Raw genomic sequence first — 18,676 nt, 5'->3', positions numbered from 1 at the left:
TGGATCCCAATGAGAATATCCAAAAACATGTATTGATATAACTAAGAATCAAGTTACTTATTATGTTCAGAAAAACGTCATTGGTGATTACCGCACATTCACACACTAATTTCAAAAGAGGGGAAAAAAGACAATAAAACATGAATATATAACTAAACTATTAGAGATATTCATTCGTCTTCTAACCTGTTTGGTCCCATTCGGGGTCACGGGCTGCTGGAGCCTATCCCGTCCACTGGTGGGGGAGGGAAGGGGGGCCCTTGGACAGGTTGCCAGTCTGTTGCAGGGCCACAATCACACACCCATGAACTCTCACATTCACACCTATAGGGACAATTTAGAGTAACCAAGAGAAAACCCACACATGCACGGAGAGAACATGCAAACCCCACACAGAAAGGTCCCCCATTGATGTTCTGGTTCAGGTCCCCCAGCCGGGATCTGAACCGAAGGCTTCCTTGTTGTGAAGCAAGAGCGCTGACCACTGGGCTATTGTGCTGCCCTATTAGAGATATTAAATCATAAATTGATTAAAAGAAAGATAAATACAAGAAAATTATCCCATCTTGGTGTGTAATTGCTCGTAATCACAAATAGACATAATTGCACTTAGATACAGGATAAACATATATCACATTGAAACCATAAAACTGTAAAGACTGTCAACTGTCTCATTTTTCTTCAATGCACTTCACCTGACCTGAACCTCTGGATAGACACCCTAGAACTCTTGCATAGGTTCCAAAAGAAAAGAAAGCATCATTTATGGTCCCTTTGAATGATGCTTTTGGGAACACACCGTTACATTCAATAAGTGGCATGTATTAACAGGTGATCAAACCTCCCACTGATTTGCATCAAAGTCAGGATAGAAAGTTTAAAACACCGTGTCTATCTGAAATATTATTGATAAAGAGTTTTTCCATAACTTTTTAAATGGTGACGTCTGACTCCCTGTTGAAAAATGTATGTCCTGAACTTCTGATTCTGGCTAAACAGAAAGACAAAGACTTTTAAGTTGTCTAAAAGCTGTTATCCTTTGTTTTATTTTTTCTTTTCTTCATCTGACACATGAGGAAAACATAAAACTGTGTTTGTGCGTGAGATAATGGATCTGAGATTGGGTTTTTGGACCCTCAAAAAGCCTGGTCGGGTTTGAAGATTGAGAGGCACGCATGTTAAGCTTTGATTTATCAACTGTGCTGAATTAAGATCAGCAGCAGCAAAAGCTTCTAACAGAATGTGAGGGAAGCACTCAAGTGGCTATCAGTATTTTAAAAGAACTAAAGTAAAGGCGAGGAGGCAAGAGGAGAGAAAAGTGATTTGCAGTGTTAATCCAAATTAAATTACAGTGATAAGATCTGATTTTCTGCCATTATTTTAAATGACAATCCTCTTTTATTTATTTCCTTTAACATCCACTTTGCACTTTTGCTTGCATGTCTGAGTTTCATGTTGACCAATCAAAGCAAAACACTCACACATTGAGATACAGATGTTGGCTGGTCAAACTAAAGCTGCTGATGAACAAACAGCTATCAGTGGGTATTTATTAGACTCTCATTGTCTCCCTAGCTCTGCTAATAGTGTAAATTAGCATATAAATGAGAGCTGGTGTGATAGAATCCACCCTGCTCACGCGCTCTATTGGGAGTTATGATTAACTCCCCTCGTATTTTTTCCTATTTCTGACCCTTTTTTCCTACATTTGTTCATTGTATTCTTACTGCTTTTTGGAGATAAAAGTCTGCTTTGCAGATTTTTTTTCTTTGTATATTCTGAGCTGTTAGAGGAAGTTATTTGAGCAGGTTTTGATTATTTGCATACCTGAATTTGAGTGTCTTTAAGCACTCGTAATTGCCTCTGGCTAATTAACAGATGAGTCGAGACATTTGGGAATCAGCGAGTGAATACAGTACACACACATGCACACACACACACACGTGCACACATGGATGCATGAACACCCACATTTATTGCACCTCTTCATTTGTGTCCTAAGTGTTTGTCTCCTGGTTGTTCTCCATCTCGGCTCTGCGTCTCCAGACAGTGAAAGCCCAGTAATACACAGCGGGAGGTGTTAATGATGTGAGGGCTGTGCGTTGTCTGCTGGGAGGGATCTGTTGTGTGTTTGCTGCTGTCTGTCACCACAGGAGCGGAAAAACATCTTCATAGTTAATGTGCTAGTGTGAGTCAGGTTTTCCACTTTTGTTTGGTTTGCATATTGAAGATCAGGAATTTTAAATCCAGCTGAGAATTAACAGACAGTCCTCTAATGCCTCTCCTGCCGTTCCCATTTGGTGGTTGGATTTACAGTATGCAGCATATGTTCAGGTTTTGTTTACTTCGTTTTTCCAAGGTTTGTATGAGGTCACCTGTGTATCTTTGGGACAGAGGCTGTTCTCACCTGATGTCTTGCACTGATGTCACATGCACCTGTTTGGTGGTTGATCTGTACCGGCGCTGCAGGTTTCTGGGTTGGGGAGGTTGTGGAAAAATGGAAAGCAGGTGTTTCCTCGTGGCTCGTATGGTGGCCTTAAGGGGTGTCATGAAAATGAAACAAACCATTGCATCAGTCTGATAATCATATTGTAAAATATTTGTAAGCATAATTTGAGTTAAACCTACTTATGACGTATGAGTGATGATGTCCTACTGTGCCCCTACGCCGCACTCTAGTAATTTCTATGGTGTTGGTACTGCTGCACACACAGGCTGTGCATGTGATACATAAGGTTTATGCCCATCTATGCCAAATCTGATCAGACTGAGTATAACATTTTTTATGTTGGATAGTTGGAAAGGAATTCTTGATTTAATCAAGCTCAAAGGTGCTTTCATGAATGATCCTTTTTAACATTCTTGTTATTAAATGAAGAACTCAGAATAATTTTTGTTAAATTGTTTGAGTTCTAGTCTTAATAACAATATTGATTATTATCATAAAATCAACTTCAGTCAATTAATTTAAGATATGTAGATCAGAAAAGACAATTAACTTACTAACATGATAAACTAATGTTAATACCAATAAGGAACTTTGAAGATGAAATATTCTATACTTCCCCAAGACGCGAGATTCAGCCCATGTCGCTTTCTTTCACATAAACTCATTTTATATTGAGGCAGAACTTTATTTGTATTTAGATTTGTGTATGTTTCTAGGGTATCCTTCATCTTCATTTTGGTCTATTGGAAGCTTTGGCTTTCCCAATCATGTAAAAAATATATATTTATATACAGGCCGAGATATTTAAACTCTACTTGGGAGAATGACTCATACAAAGCCAAAAGGGGGTATTTTACTTTTTTCTGCCTAAGAACTATGGCCTCATTCTTCCCACTTGACAGCCTTACTGAATGATTTGTAGAACATTATAAAGGCAGCAGCAGTCAACAAAGTCACACATGAACTTCACGTGTCCATCACCAGAACAGTTCATCTCCACTGGTGTCGGGAACCGTGGTGAGCTGAATCATAATTTTCCCTGCATAAATATTCGGAACCTGGCAACCGTTGACTCACTTGCACTTAGGCAAATGGAGCAGATATTAAAGTAAACATTTAACCGCCTTAATTACTGTTTTGTCAGGGAGTTTTTCCAGAAACTAAGAAAAACACATTTTTGCCAACTAACACACTATCTTTGGCACTTAATGTACAAAATCAGCAGAATGAAGAACACTGGTACTTCTGTTCCTGTTAGTGTAGACACGTCTTCATGGTTTTTACTTCTGCGTCTGCTGACCACCATCTTTTTCTGGTAGATACAACACAGCCAGACACACACAGATAAGATAAGATAAGATAAGATGATAAGACAAATGATGCTTTCTTAAATGATTTTTACAGTGCGTTATGCTGCTGTCTGTTGGATTTTCTTGAACGGAAGGAGAATTTCTAGGAACCGGCACTGAAATGTACACACAAACAGGCACACACTAAACTCTTAAGATCTGACACCCTTTCAGATATCCGTATTAGACCCTATAATCTCATTCCTGGCTATCGTCTTACAAATCTAATCATGGAACACGACTCATATTCAATATCACCAAACCTCCAGTCTTTTAGTTTGGCCTCTCAAACCACCGTGTAAAAGCTTCATCATGGGCCACGCTGATGAAATTAGCCTCTATTATCCCCAATTTCTCTTTCTTTTTCCTCTGCAGTTCTCACTTCTTCCATCCTGTCTTACTTGAAGGAGTGTGCAGATTTAATTTACAGCAGGACTCATGAGCCACTTAAGCACAGTCTTTCTCCGTGTGCACAGATTGATTGATTAGGTCTTATCTTGTTATCTGGGTCTGTGGTCGTTTGATAGGCCTGTTTGTTCTCTCAATAGTCTCTCAGCTTTTCTATCTGTATCCCTTTCCTCTATGCAATTTCATGCCTCTGTCTGCTGCTCAGTATGTGTGTGTGTAATTGCCTCCAGCTTCTCCGTCTACTTTTCCTCCAATGTGGAGATCAGTCACTGATAAGGACGGATTGTCTTGCAGAACCAGCATTAGGAAATTACACTTTTCTCTGCCACACCCACATCCAACAGATCTGTCTGTTGGCGGACTGGGAACTGAAATTGTTTCTCAGAATTTACTCAGGTTTCTTGGCTGTAGCTAATTTCAGGCTAAGTAAATACTCTGCTGATGGAGTTTCAGCCTAAAAGCATAAGCTTGTTCTCTGTGAGCTGTTTGTTTGGTCATTGGAGGACTTTTTTTCCTTATTGAATTTCTAATACAAATTGTGAAGTCGTTTCGTAGAATTCACGAAACGTAAATAACTAAAGTGCAAAGAAACGTCTTCAGTAAACTTTGTATATTGTTATTATTATTAGCACATATGTCATAGTGCAAGCCACTCACTGTTTACATGTTTGAATTAAATTTAACACGAATAACAATTAGTTGCTTGTAGCCTGCTAGACGTTAGAAGCTGAGGAAAGCATAATACATTGGGGTTCTGTCCTCTATTCCCACCTACTTCTCCTCTCATCTATTCTTGATCATTTATTAATCATTTAGTTCTCCGTGCCTCTGTTTGATGCAATGCGATTCATGTGTTGTCCCTCTTTTCCACTCCCCTCCAGGGGGTGGGGGGAGTTATTTGAAATTCCAGCTGTCTTGTCTGTGCTCCTGTACCTGGCCGTGGACCTCGTCTTTGTCTTGTTTCACACCCCCAACTGACCACCCACTCCATCTGGATGAAGCCCATTGGCTTACATTATTTGAAGATGTAGTTGTAGAGTAAAAAAATCGAATTCTTCTCCAACAGTTTTGATACATTGCCTGTCCGTCCAGGGAGAGGATCCTTCCTTCATGTGGACGTCCCTGAGGTTTCTTGTTTTTTTTTCTGAGAAGGCGGGTCTGAGGGCAGGGCTGCCCAGTTTAGCTTAGTCTGTTTAGTTTGCATTAGCCACTACAGACTGTATTTTTATGACTGATTTCATGTTCTTATACAATTAATGAAGCCCATTGAGACAACTATTGTTGTAATATCGGGCTATATAAATAAAAGAACTAAACAGAAAAAAAGAGCTGTAAATAAATTTCTTAATTATGTAATTCTGGTTTTAGTCACTTTCATTTTTAATAACTCCACAGAGTAATATTTGAGGCACACTGCGATAGATTTTTTGTGACTACGGGTAGGTATAAATTAACATCAACTGAGAATTTGGGGAAAAACATGACAAACAATTTAAGACAAACTCTTTTTAACTGAATACTGTTTTACTGTTGAACAGAAATAATTTAATTGAAATAATTTTAAATGGGGTAATTCAAAACAGACTCTTGTTGAATTTGGGTTGAACTTCATGATATTTCTGTTCTTACTATCCCTTTTTTTTCTCATCATGAACATGTGTTAATGTGCTGTTTTGGTCCTGGTCTTCCCAGGTTTAGTAAACCTATAACTGTGATCAGATCACACATCAACCCACAGTTTCAAGAGTCCTGACGAGCCACCAGCTGCTGCCGGATTGTCTCAGCAGCTTGGAAACAGTCAGGCAGCCAGGTCTGTGTGTTTCTTTTCACGTTTCCAGTCGAGCAATCCTGTCTCCCTTCTGTGTTCAGGAACCCTTTCTGTGTTTGTGACCATGTGGACATCAGTGCTCTTGAAGGATTTGGGCGTGTGTGGCTGTGGCAGCTCGAACCGTCAGCTTTACTCTGACATTGCTGATTTTTCAAACGAGCAATCATTTTAATAACGCATTATTTTTCTATATCATGTGTGTTTTCTACATGATTTTCGACTCAGGAAACCTAAAACTGTGCAGACTTTGTTTTTGGACTGTTCATTTATGTATCTGTCACATTTAATCTTCAAATTTGTGCGTGGATTCTGACTTTAAGTCCCTTAGAAATTAATAGATAAAGTGTTAACTTTACATAGACTCCCTTTTGTAAGCAAACTTACCTCATTCTCATTTTTTAGATCTCTGTTCTGGTAAAGTTATGACAGAAATACCAAATACTGAATTTTTCTATTATAATCTTTAAATTTATCATTTTTGTCCATAGGTCGGACTCGTACTTTTTAGTGATGCTGACTTGTGTTTTTTTCATGGCATGAAAATGAATAGCTCATATAATAAAGACTTTTTTGCACCTTGTTGTCACAAAATCCTTGTAAAGTTTGAAACAGTTTTTTTTAACTGTTTAGTCAGGTTCAAACATAATGGCTGCATCCTTCGTCCACAATTTATTGCCGATTGCCTCTACTTTTCTTGAGGCAGTTAAAAACTTGAAGCATTTAAAAAGAGAATTCTGCCACCAACAGATCTGAACTTGCATGGGAAGGGCATAGGAAGGTGAAGTTAAAAGTAGGCCATTACAGCACACATATTTTCCGATGAACTCCCCAGAGAGACGGTAAAGATGATGCATTGGGTCATGTGCAAAGTAAGTGTCAAAAACTGCTGAGCTGAAATTGAAAGATTTAAAAGAGAGTAACACTTGGCACCAGTTGCACTTTTGCGCAGCTCTAAATTGCCACAAATTTCCCACTGTAAATATGGAGAAGAAACTTGGATATATAGGAAGCTCTGGACAGGTTATGAATCATGCTTCCCACCTGTTTTATGCAATAAAATATATTTATGAATACACATGCATGCATAACTTCTAAAGCAAAGCTCAGCAGAAGTCCAATTCACCTGAGCCTTCTGACCTTCTCTGTTGCTGACATGAGTGAAGCCATCAGAGTGAAGTGTCTTAGCGCTCCATGGTTTAGGTATCAGAGCTCATCCCTAATGAGACAAATTCTAATGATTAATGAATTTTTACCCACAAAGCAAAAAAAATGATTGCACAAAAAAAGAAGAGAAAGAATAAGTTGGGCTCATAAAATAGAATAACCAAACAAAGCTCAAAGAAAGAAAACCAAAAAGAAAAAATAGCTAATTTCATGCAATACCAACCTGACCAAAAAAGAAAATGTATTGTCTGAAGGGAACAATATAACCATTCTTTTAATTTGTGCAATTTATTTGTAGTTCGAACCCAAAGGCATGAAAATCTGTTGAATCTTCTGAATGTCACTGAACACATCAGTGGCTTACAGCGGCTGCAACAAATGCAGAAAAAAGTCTGTAGATTTAGTGAGAAACTACACTTACTAAACAAGATTAATAAATGAACAGATATAAATAATGTAATGTAAAAAATGTAAAGACAAATATCAATCATCGGGGGGGGGGGGGGGGGGGGGGGTTATTTAACACACAACGGGGGGGGGGGGGGGGCGTGGTGGCAGGGTCACGTTGTTCCCTGTCTCCCGCCCTCCAGACTGGGTGGGATGGGTTGGCGTCTGCTGCCGGGGTGTTGGCCCCCTTTTTTCGGGCATACCGTGGCACCCCAATTTTTCCAGAGTCTAGAGCCTGGTCCTCAGGCTCACCATCCACTGGCCCTGTCTGGGGCCTCTGCTGGTTGCCTGTCTCCGCCTACCCAGTTGGGCGGTGGGTTTCTTTCTGTCGCTTCCCCCCCACTTTTTCCTTGGTAGGGCTGGCGGGCTGGTTGCACGTGTGTGCAGTGCGAGCTGACAATAGGTTGTCTCGGCCTGCCTCTGATAGATGTGCATGTTATGCACATAAAATGAAAGCACATTTGCTGATCACCGCCAGCTCAGTGGAGAAAGTTGGTGTATGTGTTAGCCTGGGGGCGAAAACTCTTCCTGGAAGTGGCTGTTCCTCACTTCTCTATGTCACAATAGGAGAACCCGCTCGTTTTCATAGATTGGCAGGGGCTTGTGTTTGCACCGCAGGTTTTTAAAGGAATGCTCAGAAATGCGTAATTGTCACAAAGATAGGTTTGGGAAGTACCCAGGCGCAGAGAGGAGGAGGCAGGGTTCCAGGTGAACAAGATTTTAATTATAAACTCAAAAACTAAAAACCACTCGAAAAGGGGAAACATCAAAGCTATGGAACAGCACAGGAGGAAGGGAAAGACGGGACTTAAATAGACACAGAACAGACGAGACACAGGTGGAAACAATCAGGACAGATGGGGACCAAGAGTAAAACTCGAAACCATTATACAAAACAGGAAACCTTTCAAAATAAAACAAGACACAGAACTTAAATAGAACCAAAAACAAAAGCAAAGAACTCAAACAGTAACAGTAAAGGGATCAAAATACAGCTTAGGGTTGTTAGTGAGGAATGAACATTATAATACACTTAAAAGCTAAAAAAAGTTGATTTTGCCTGATATATGCCCTTTAACTTATCCCATCTGGACTTGATTGGTTTGAAATCTCAGTCAGTAATAATGATGAGTAGAATACATTATGCTTGTGTGAAGATATGACTCATAACAAGCCTATTATTTCAAGATCAATATTAAAACAGGTACTGTTACTCGTTTCAACAGGTACCTTTACTCTTTAAATCTCAATGAATCAATTACCTGTGATGCAGATGGATAAAAGTTTCAATTTGACCTGCGTAGCATTAACTAGACTAGGGGTCGGCAACCCAAAATGTTATAAAAAGCTATATTGGACCAAAAAAAACAAAAAACAAATGTGTCTGGAGCCGCAAAATGTTAAAAGCCTTATATAAGCCTTAAAATGAAGGCAACGCATGCGATATGTATCTATACTAGCTATATTAGCCTACTACCAAAATGACTAAGTTGGCTACAAATACATAATGAGCATTCATGATTAAATGTTTATTTGCCCTGCAGTGCATTCTGCGGAGAACGACAGGCTACGTGGCTGCTCTGTTGTACAAGTTTACCTTCATTACAATATTAATGAATTATGTTTCATTGCTTTGATTGAATTAAAGAAATGCAATAAAGAAATCCAATTTTTGATGTCATTTTTAGTTTGAGGATTCGAAAAAACAAACACAAAATGGAACGTGCATAATGTGGCTCTTCTCTGGGAACTAAACAGAGTGCAATAAAACGCAGCCTGCGTTTATAAAAATAAAACAGCACCCTTTTGAAAAGGTAAAGTATATAAAATCTAATTAATACAGTTTAAGTTAGATTTCAGTGCAAATGCCAATCAGGTCAGTGCAAGGGTAAGAGGCAGCAGCATCCTCTTCACTTTTGACACGCAACCAACGCAGCTATCCTCAGACCTGAGCAACAAAACCCAATAATATCCCTAAGTGTCATTCCAATATATAGTGACAAAAATCAGAAATCACTCTATGAAAGCAGTTACTTTGTTACTGAATGTGTGCCTATGACAGGATTGTGTTCTTAACCAATTAATGTGACTTCTGTTTTCGGACATCACTGGTCAGCTTCTCAACATCGATCGATATCTGCTTGTTGAATCCTCTGTTCTCCTCAGTAATTTTTCTTTTTTCCTCTTGGGATCCATGGCCCATTTTTTTTACAACAGCCACCTGCCTAGCATCCCGCCCTGCTGATAGAAACGTGTGTCGCAGGCTATAATGCAAGTCTTCGCTAACAGAAATGTTGAAATGTAATATTTATTCTACACAATTTTACAGCCTTTGTAAACGTTAAGAATGTTTGTGTCATGTTTGTCCTCCTACAGATATTAAAACAAAAAAGATTTTTCTCTCCCCCACATTTTTTCATTTTCAAACTTTTTTGAAATTGCTCCAGGCAGCCACTAGGGCAGCGCTAAAGAGCCACATGTGGCTCTAGAACTAGACTATCCATCCATTCATCCATCTTCCTCTGCAGCAGTCTAAGCAAGGATGCCCATAATTCCCTCACCCAGGCCACTTCCTCCAGCTCCTCTGGGGGGAACCCGGGATGTTCCTGGGCCAGCCGAGAGACGTAATCTCTCCAACGTGACCTGAGTCTTCCCCGGGGCCTCCGCCCAGTGGGACATGCCCGGACCATCTCCACAGGAAGGCGTCCGGACTAGATGCCAGAGCCACTTCAACTGGCTCCTCTCGATGTCAAGGATAAGGGGTTCTACTCCGAGCTCTATGCGGGTGACCGAGCTTCTCACCCTATCTCTAAGGGAGCGCCCAGCCCCCCTACAGAGAAAGCTCATTTCAGCTGCTTGTAAATGGGACCACTAACTAGACCTTTTTGCCAAAACCCAGTCTTTAACCCTGACTTTACTTTAAAAAAAGGAAACAAACAAACTGTGCCTGATGCCTTTAATTTTTCAAGTAACCTGCCTGCCCTTTGCATCAGTTTTGGCATAAAGATAAAAACTTACTGGTACTTCCCCTGGCAGTGCCTGAACTGTACCGCCTCCCCTCTCACGTCCACATTCATCATCAGCCCCAGCCACCTGCGCTGCTCCCTGTTCTGCTGTACCCCACCTGTACCCAACACACCTCCTGTTTCCTCCCATCTCTTGCACTTTTCCCATCGTCTGCCCCTACCTGACTTGTAAACACACTCGTTGACACAAACACACTTATCCAACAAACGCACACACAGAGTGAAGCGGCAGGTTCTCCCTAATGACGTCCTCTGAGTATAATTAGTCTGGCCAATTAACAGCAGTAACGAGGCTTGCATTCATTATGTCAAATTACACTGTGCTGACAAAGTGTCAGCTCAGCTACACTCACCTGCTGAGGGTGTCTGTGTGTGTGTGTGTTTGTTCTTGTGTGCTAGTTTATTAAATCCTACTTCATCATCTTGGAGAAGAATATCGCCCTCTCTACCCGTTTAACACACACACACTCATACACACACGCACGCACGCATGCACGCGCACACACACACAAATGCATTCAATTACTACACTTGCAGAAGATCTATTATTCTGCTGCTTGTTGTCGTGGTGATGCTCTGGTGGCCAGGAATAAGACCTTTGGAGCCACTGGATCAGTACATAGCATTATTAAATCATGGATATTGACTTTCTGTGCACTTGTGTGTATGTGCATGTGGTCTTATTAAAAGCTATATATTATGCTGAGTTGGAAGGGATGAAATCTGTGCAGCCAGAGATTTTGCATGCACTTATTTGCATAATACTGGTGAATGTAAGAGAAGGGCACACACAGGAGAAACTGGAGCTGGTTTCATCTTAATTAACATCTCAGGCTTCTTGAGTTAAAACGTCTCTACAGGCGACAACAACAGCACACAAAGACAGACTCTGGTGCAAAGCGCTCTGTACAAAAATGCACCAAAGCCCCTTCACTACCAGGAAAACACTTTTGTTCAGTTAACATCTGATTATTCATCTATAAACATGCAATCCAGAAGTGACCTAAAATGCAGTCAGGGCCTTGTGTGGTCAGAGATTTCATTTATTTGCTTTTACTTTCAAATGTTGTTCTTTATAAAAGTATAATTAAATAAATCTCAAGATGACGTAATGGACAAAAACAACTCATCTGTTCTAAAAGAATGGCTTTTTGTCTAAACACGTTTATTTACCAAATAGATGCTGTCAGTTTTGGCTCCAATATTTCAGAGACTCAAGGCACAAACAAGGAAAAAAAAACTTGCATGAACCCAAATGAACCCAAATAATATTTTAACCAACATGCTGGATTTAATATAGCGGCTGGACAGCTCAGTTGGTTAAGTGCAGAACTGGCACATGGGAAATCAAGGTTCCCAGTGGGTGGATGAGCCTCATCCATTGTGGGTCCTTGGGAAAGACCCTTCATGCTACTGCCTAACTATGTAGCCACGAGGGGCCCCAAGGCTGGGTCTTCCTGTGCCAAGCTTAGATAAAACACAGGGTTGTGTCAGGAAGGACATCCGGCATAGAAATCTCTGTCAAACTGCCTGTGCAAATCAGTGAAAGCTGTTTCATTGAGGCAACCCCTGAAGGGATGTGCCGAAAGGTGAAGAATATGTTGGATTAGAATGCTGCAGAAAAATGCTTTTTTTGTTTACCTTAAAGGGGAGTAATGATTCATTTTGAACGATGCGATCCGATCTGATTCACTGACGTCAAATCAATCTAGGACATCTTAAGCCAAAAATTAAACCAGTGTGGCTCAGAGAGAAATACCTGCGGAACAGTACAGATGAAGTTTTCCAGATTCCTTGTATTTCTTAGAAGACAATCATGTGAATTGCCAAAATCCAGTCTTTAGCCCTGACTTTACTTTAAAAAAGGAAACAAACAAACTGTGCCTGATGCCTTGAATTTTTTAAGTAACCTGCCCGCCATTTGCATCAGTTTTGGCATAAAGATACAAACTTACCGGTACTTCCCCTGGCAGTACCTGAACTGATTCAATATGTGTAGATACAAAAAATGTAAACAAGAATTATTGGCCAATCCATTCACATTTTAGTTTCATAAAGTACAACCCACTGTTGTTTTTCCACAACAAAGGGAACATTATTAGAACATTCTACCACACTGTATGGTCACATGTCTTTGCAAAATTCAAGGTATTCCCTCACATTGGACTGGAATGATGGACTGATTATTTTTGGCATCATCACAAGTATGTTGTTGCTGTGATGCAACAACATACTTGATACATTATAGCAAAATAAGCCTACAGTGCCACAATCTAAATGGTATTTTCCATGATCGATCGGATTATTGATTATCATCTCATTTGAAATGATATCTTTAATGGTATAGGCTGATCGATTCGATTCTGCCTCAGACAGATCAAGCTGGTTGGATTGTAGCAATAGAAATTGATTATTCAATTGTGTGTTACTCCCCTATTACTTTTTGATTACCTTCAGTTAAGTAAAACCTTTGTTTATTGTTCAGATTAAAGGGAAACTGTCCTTAGCTCAGTTTCTTGTGCACAATAATCAAAAAAGTGTTTGTTGTTTTTTGTGATTTATACTGAAATTTTTTACCAAAAAACTCATTATTTCTAAGTAAAGCACATTTACTAAGTAAATAATAAAGATGTAAAAATGGTTATTTAGCCATTTGTGAGAACAGATGAACATAATGTAACACTCAAAAATAATTTTATTTAGAAATTTGTGGACTAGGCTGTAGTAATCCACAACGATTCCACAGTAAGGAAACAGTCAGTGTAAGCAGATTCAAACAAAGCTTTTTAAGTTTATATATTTATATATATACATGTATGTATATATATATATATATGTTTTTTTCTTTGTGTTTGTTATTTTTTTTAATAGTAGTCTAGATCAAAAAGACAACCAACACTGCAAAAACTGAATCATAAGACAGTAAAAAGACCCTTGTTGTTGTAGAAACAAAATTTGATCAAGAAAGATCAATTTTTGGCAAGGGGTTTGTTTTGCAGTGTATAATATGCTTTTGTGTTTATATTATTTTTATGAAATGCTGTTAACCCTGCAAGGAAATCTTTAAAAAAAAATCCACTGTTGACCTTTACATTTTGGCACTTTAAAAAATTATTTTATTTTCCTGCAGATGAAGGTCAATAAAGTTATAATAAACAAGTCTTTGTCCAATGATAGGTAAAACAAATGCTATTTCACTGCAACAGATCTGCTCTCTTCTCTGATTCAAGTTTGAGTTCTCAGCGGACTTCTGCTTCCTTTTTCTCTAAGTCCTTAAGAATTCATCCTATATCATATTTTAATCTTGGTGTTTTGCAATGAGGAAAGAGTCTCTATAGGACTCAACTATATGACTTTATTCTCACTGACTGTTCTTCTTTAACTGTGCAGCATTTCTGTGTTTGCCCAGAAACTGCTCATGTTTTATGCTTAGAAGCAGAAGAACACACTTTTTAAATAAGAACCATCGAAAAGAACTTAAAAAATCCATTGGGTGATAAGGGTTGCCTGTAGGGAAATTACACTTTAATCTCAAATGTCATTTGGAGAAAAAAGGATCCTGCAAAACCTGTTAATATCATTCTTCTTCATATCCTTCATATTAGTACATTTTTAACCAGTGTTACATAATAGCAAACAGAGATGCTTGTTTTCCTTCTTGCTTTTTTACATAAATATATATATAGATTTATGTAAAATATATTTGTGTGAGTGTTTAATACTCTGAGCAGATATACTCAGTTGTGATCCTGACACATTAAAATATAGAGCCTTGCATGTGGCAGCAAATACATTTAAACACAGAGCTGATTCACAGGAAGGACAAGGACGTAAGAAGTCCTCTGAAAGGCAATTAGCATGTGAAGGGACGCAGGCGTGCACACAGAGGCCCTGACAAATGCACGCACACACATGTATGCACACCCAAACACTCAAGAGGCAGAGTTGGCCTGCTCTCTTGATGTGCAATTAACTAACTTAAGACACCTCATCAGCATGTGAACAAAAAGGAAAAAAAAAATCCACTCCACTTGGACATCCACACACAAGCACACACACATCCTCACAGCTTTGCATATGCAGCGTTCATCGCAGCATTGACATGCAGCGTGAGAGGGAGAATCTGTTCCCACTGCAAGGCTCTCAGCATTGCTGGCTTTCAAATACACACACGATAAACTCATATGAGGTATCAAAGAGCAGATGATTTGCCAGGAGCCTGGCTAAGTTAAGTAATCAGGCTCGGGTGTTTAATCACTAACGAGAACCTGATGATCCTCTTAATTAACACATCACTAATTGGAGATGGTTGGCAAATCTCAGCACTCAGGCCTGTCAGCTATTTGAAAAATCACACAGCCAAAGACTGCGGGCAGAGATCATCTGGCGCTGGAGCATATTTATTTATCTGTTTATTTATGTATTTAAACCTGGAAATAATTTGAATTCGATTAGGGCCTAAAGTATACCTGAGCCATATAAGTATGAATTATAACCTTCTCATTTAGGGTACAGTGGACTCTAATCTTCTGATAATTAATATTGGAAATAAAATGTAACACTGCAGCTGCCTCCTAAATGAGCCACGCATCCTTTCTCTTTTGTCCCATTTATTTTTCTGGTTTGCGTATCAGTGGCATCTGAATTCTGCTGTCTTTTATGTCTTTGGAGGCCATATTTTACAAACAGATTTAATACAACAAATATGAAAATGACACTGGATCACAGCTGCAACACCACAAAAAAACACTTTCATTTATTGTAACTACTGGAATTTAAATTGTTAAACATTTAATAAAGAAAGACACAAATGTGTTATAGCACAAAGGTTGAGCCTCCAAAATGTGGTTGCTGGTTTGAGTCTTGCCTTCTTGCTTTTTCTGTCTTTCTCTTGAGAATGCATACCTGGAAACTTTACTGCCAAGGCGACCCAACGCGTGATGAAATTTGGATGCATTATGTAAAAAGAGACCACAACAAAACACAAACAACAGACTTTTTAGATTATGTGTAATCTTGAAAGATGTTTGGGGTTTTTGTAAACTCCAGAGTTGTAATCGCAAATATTCTTCAAGTCCCACTGCAATCATCTTTTGATTTATTGGTCTTTTAATTCTGATTATGGTGTTTTTAGCCAAACTAAATAAAATCCTTTGTTGTTTTCTAGTACATTGTTTCTGCAGACTAGTCACTTATTGGGAATTCACTTCTGAGTTGGGGGCGGAACTGTTGGCACACCCCTCACACCCCCAAGCTAACATTAGCAGTGTAACAAAAATGGCGAGCAATGTTGGAGCTTTCCAGCAGTTAGACTGATGTCAGTGTTAACAAAGAAAAAAAAGACATACATGGATGTGAAAGTGGATGCACCAGAATGGAGAGGAGCAGGGGGCTTGTGGCCTGCCCAGCGTATTTTTCACATCACAGCTACAAACTTTTTCCAATGGCAGTTTTTTTGTCTGCTCTTGATTCCCAACAATTTAAAAAAAGAATTACTCAAAAATGCCATTTTAAGCTTAGTTTTCTTTATGTATGTCCTCTATCAACAGAGAAATTCCACAAAAACATAAAAATAAACCAAAACCACAAATTTCATTGGAGAGCCTCAGTACTTATCTTCACAAACACTGTTGCTTATTTCTATTTCCAAAGCATGACTGATTTAGGTTATGCGGAAAAAAAAGCTTTCGAGTTTAATCATATCCAAAAGCAAGATTGATATTTTCTTTTAAAATAAAGCTTTACTCGTGTATTTCACTGAAGTAGGAACTACGCTGATATCAGACTCGGATGTAATGCAGAAACTATTCGGACTCAGCGGGCTCCTCTGCCAAGTGACAAGCAGAGAGAGCTTTCAATCTTTTGTTCAACACGGGCTCTCATGTTTGGTAGACACCATAAAGGAACACAGTAGTCATAATTCACGAGTTACAATGAAAGCATAAACATTTGCAGAACAGACTGCGTGAGGAGCTCATAGGATTCTGACATCTGTGAGCTGGTTGTGTAAAACAAAACAAGGATGAAGTAATTCATTTCAGCTGATCAGCGTGTTCCTGGTAAAGCAGAAGTTTGGAGAAGTTTTATAAGGCAGAAAAGCAGATAGGATAGAGGATTGGATGTTTGTTTTTTAATGAAGATTACTGTTCAAACCAGTGAAAGGCAACTAAGCTGAGCACCACTGCAACCAAACCGATTAAGTTCTTGGCATCTATTTAGAAGGATTAGGAGACAATGTTATTGTATTTATAATTGTTCTACAACGAGCATCTTAAGATAAATTAGAATTATTTTATGCAAAGCATTATTTAAAAGCTGTATGAGTGTTTGTAAGCGTAAGATCATATCGAGGGGACACATTTTAATAGATTTTTTTAATGTAAACATCAACAATTCAGTTCCAGAATGAGTTTCTGCTTATAGACTGCAAATGAGAGAAAGACAAAGGTTTAAAAAAGCGGAGGGATTTCGCAGGATAATTAGAGAGAAAATGAACACACCTCCTGTTGGTGAAAGCATGAAGAAAAGATTGAGAACTGAGAGGATAAACGGGAAACAGATGCTACCTTTTTAGCCTCCCGAACAAGTGGATCAACTCTACTGCTTCTCAATTGCCATGAATATGTATTATATGTGGTTATTCATTCCCTGCCATTGTTTTACTTCAAACGATGTCCCGGCAGAAGTATACCGAGAGCAGACAAAGGAAAAAAAGGAGCAAATAAAAACGTAATGAAACACAAAAAAGGAAAGAGCTGTTCTTTTCTGTGCAGCCTCTTTTGTGGCATTAGAGGAATCTTCACAGATGACTCGCTTTCATGCCATCCAATAATGCCATCTTTCGGTGAAACGGCTGTCATTAACATTCATTTGAATAATCTAATTATTCCACAGCCTTAAAATGTGCTGCAGAGAAAGCAGGAACATATGTCTGGAATGTTTTTGTCATCACTCTCTTAATACAGTGCTGTGTGAGGAGAAATGTGGAACCAAAATCTCCTGTGAACAGAAGGCTTTTTCCAAGTTAAATAGGAGGTTTGTTTTAGTTTCTTACTCTGTCATTTCGCATTTCGACTTTGGCTGAAGTTCACATGGGGTGTGGTGGTAAGCACTGTCACAAAAAACGTATAGTCTGGCTCAGGCTTTTCTGTCTGTTTGAGTTTTATTTAAGTAAACTTCGAACAAAAAAAAAATCTTTCTTTGTTGTAACAATGCTCCTTGGCAACAAATCTCATTTTCTTGGAAAACTTGTTTATTTGGGAGGAACACATGTTTGTGGAATGAGAAGCAGAGCTAAATTTGTAAGTTGCGCCTACAGAAATTTGCCAAACCTTCTTAGCCAATGCTAAACAGCTGATGTTAGTGTCGCTACTAAGTTGTGTAGAGTGTCTGATGACCACAATTGGCAGTATTTGTAATCATGGGCCCTGCTTTAGTGGTTAGTAAGTTACAAGAGCTGGTACAACAGCCTTGACAGAGCCAAAAAAGCTTGTTTTACATAATCCAAATTGCAGTATTGCATGGAGGGAACACTAGTACAATACTAGTTTAAACTAAAGGCTAATTGGCATATGATGGAGATGCCAGAGATAAGCTGCAAAGTGGAGATCTGAAAAAAGTTTTCAACAACTGTGTATCTATGTAACCCATAACAGACTGCATTCAGCTAATCTCTGGTCTTAAATGGCTTCCAGGATGATTGCCTTAACTACCCTTTACTATCAGGCCTCTCTGTGTTGATGTTTGCAACACCGACATGTGAGGTAATTCTATGTTCAGTTATGGGTTCAGCTTCTGCCAGCTGGACATGGATCATGTCATAGTTTAATCTGGTCATTGCTGGACTCACAGATCAATATTCTCTGGTGGAGGTGTTATCATGGTATGGCATCTCCCTTTTTCAAAAATAAAAATTGTCATTGTTGGAGATCTCTATGCAGGGAGTCACTGGGATAACGTTCAATCCCAAATCTCTAGATTGTGACCAAACTTTATTCTTCAAAGA

This window comes from Oryzias latipes, chromosome 1 (genome assembly GCF_053564925.1).
Source record: "Oryzias latipes strain Hd-rR chromosome 1, Olatipes_Hd-rR_3.1".
NCBI lineage: Eukaryota > Metazoa > Chordata > Actinopteri > Beloniformes > Adrianichthyidae > Oryzias > Oryzias latipes.
The sequence above is the reverse complement of the archived record's forward strand: the minus strand, read 5'-3'. Positions refer to the sequence as shown.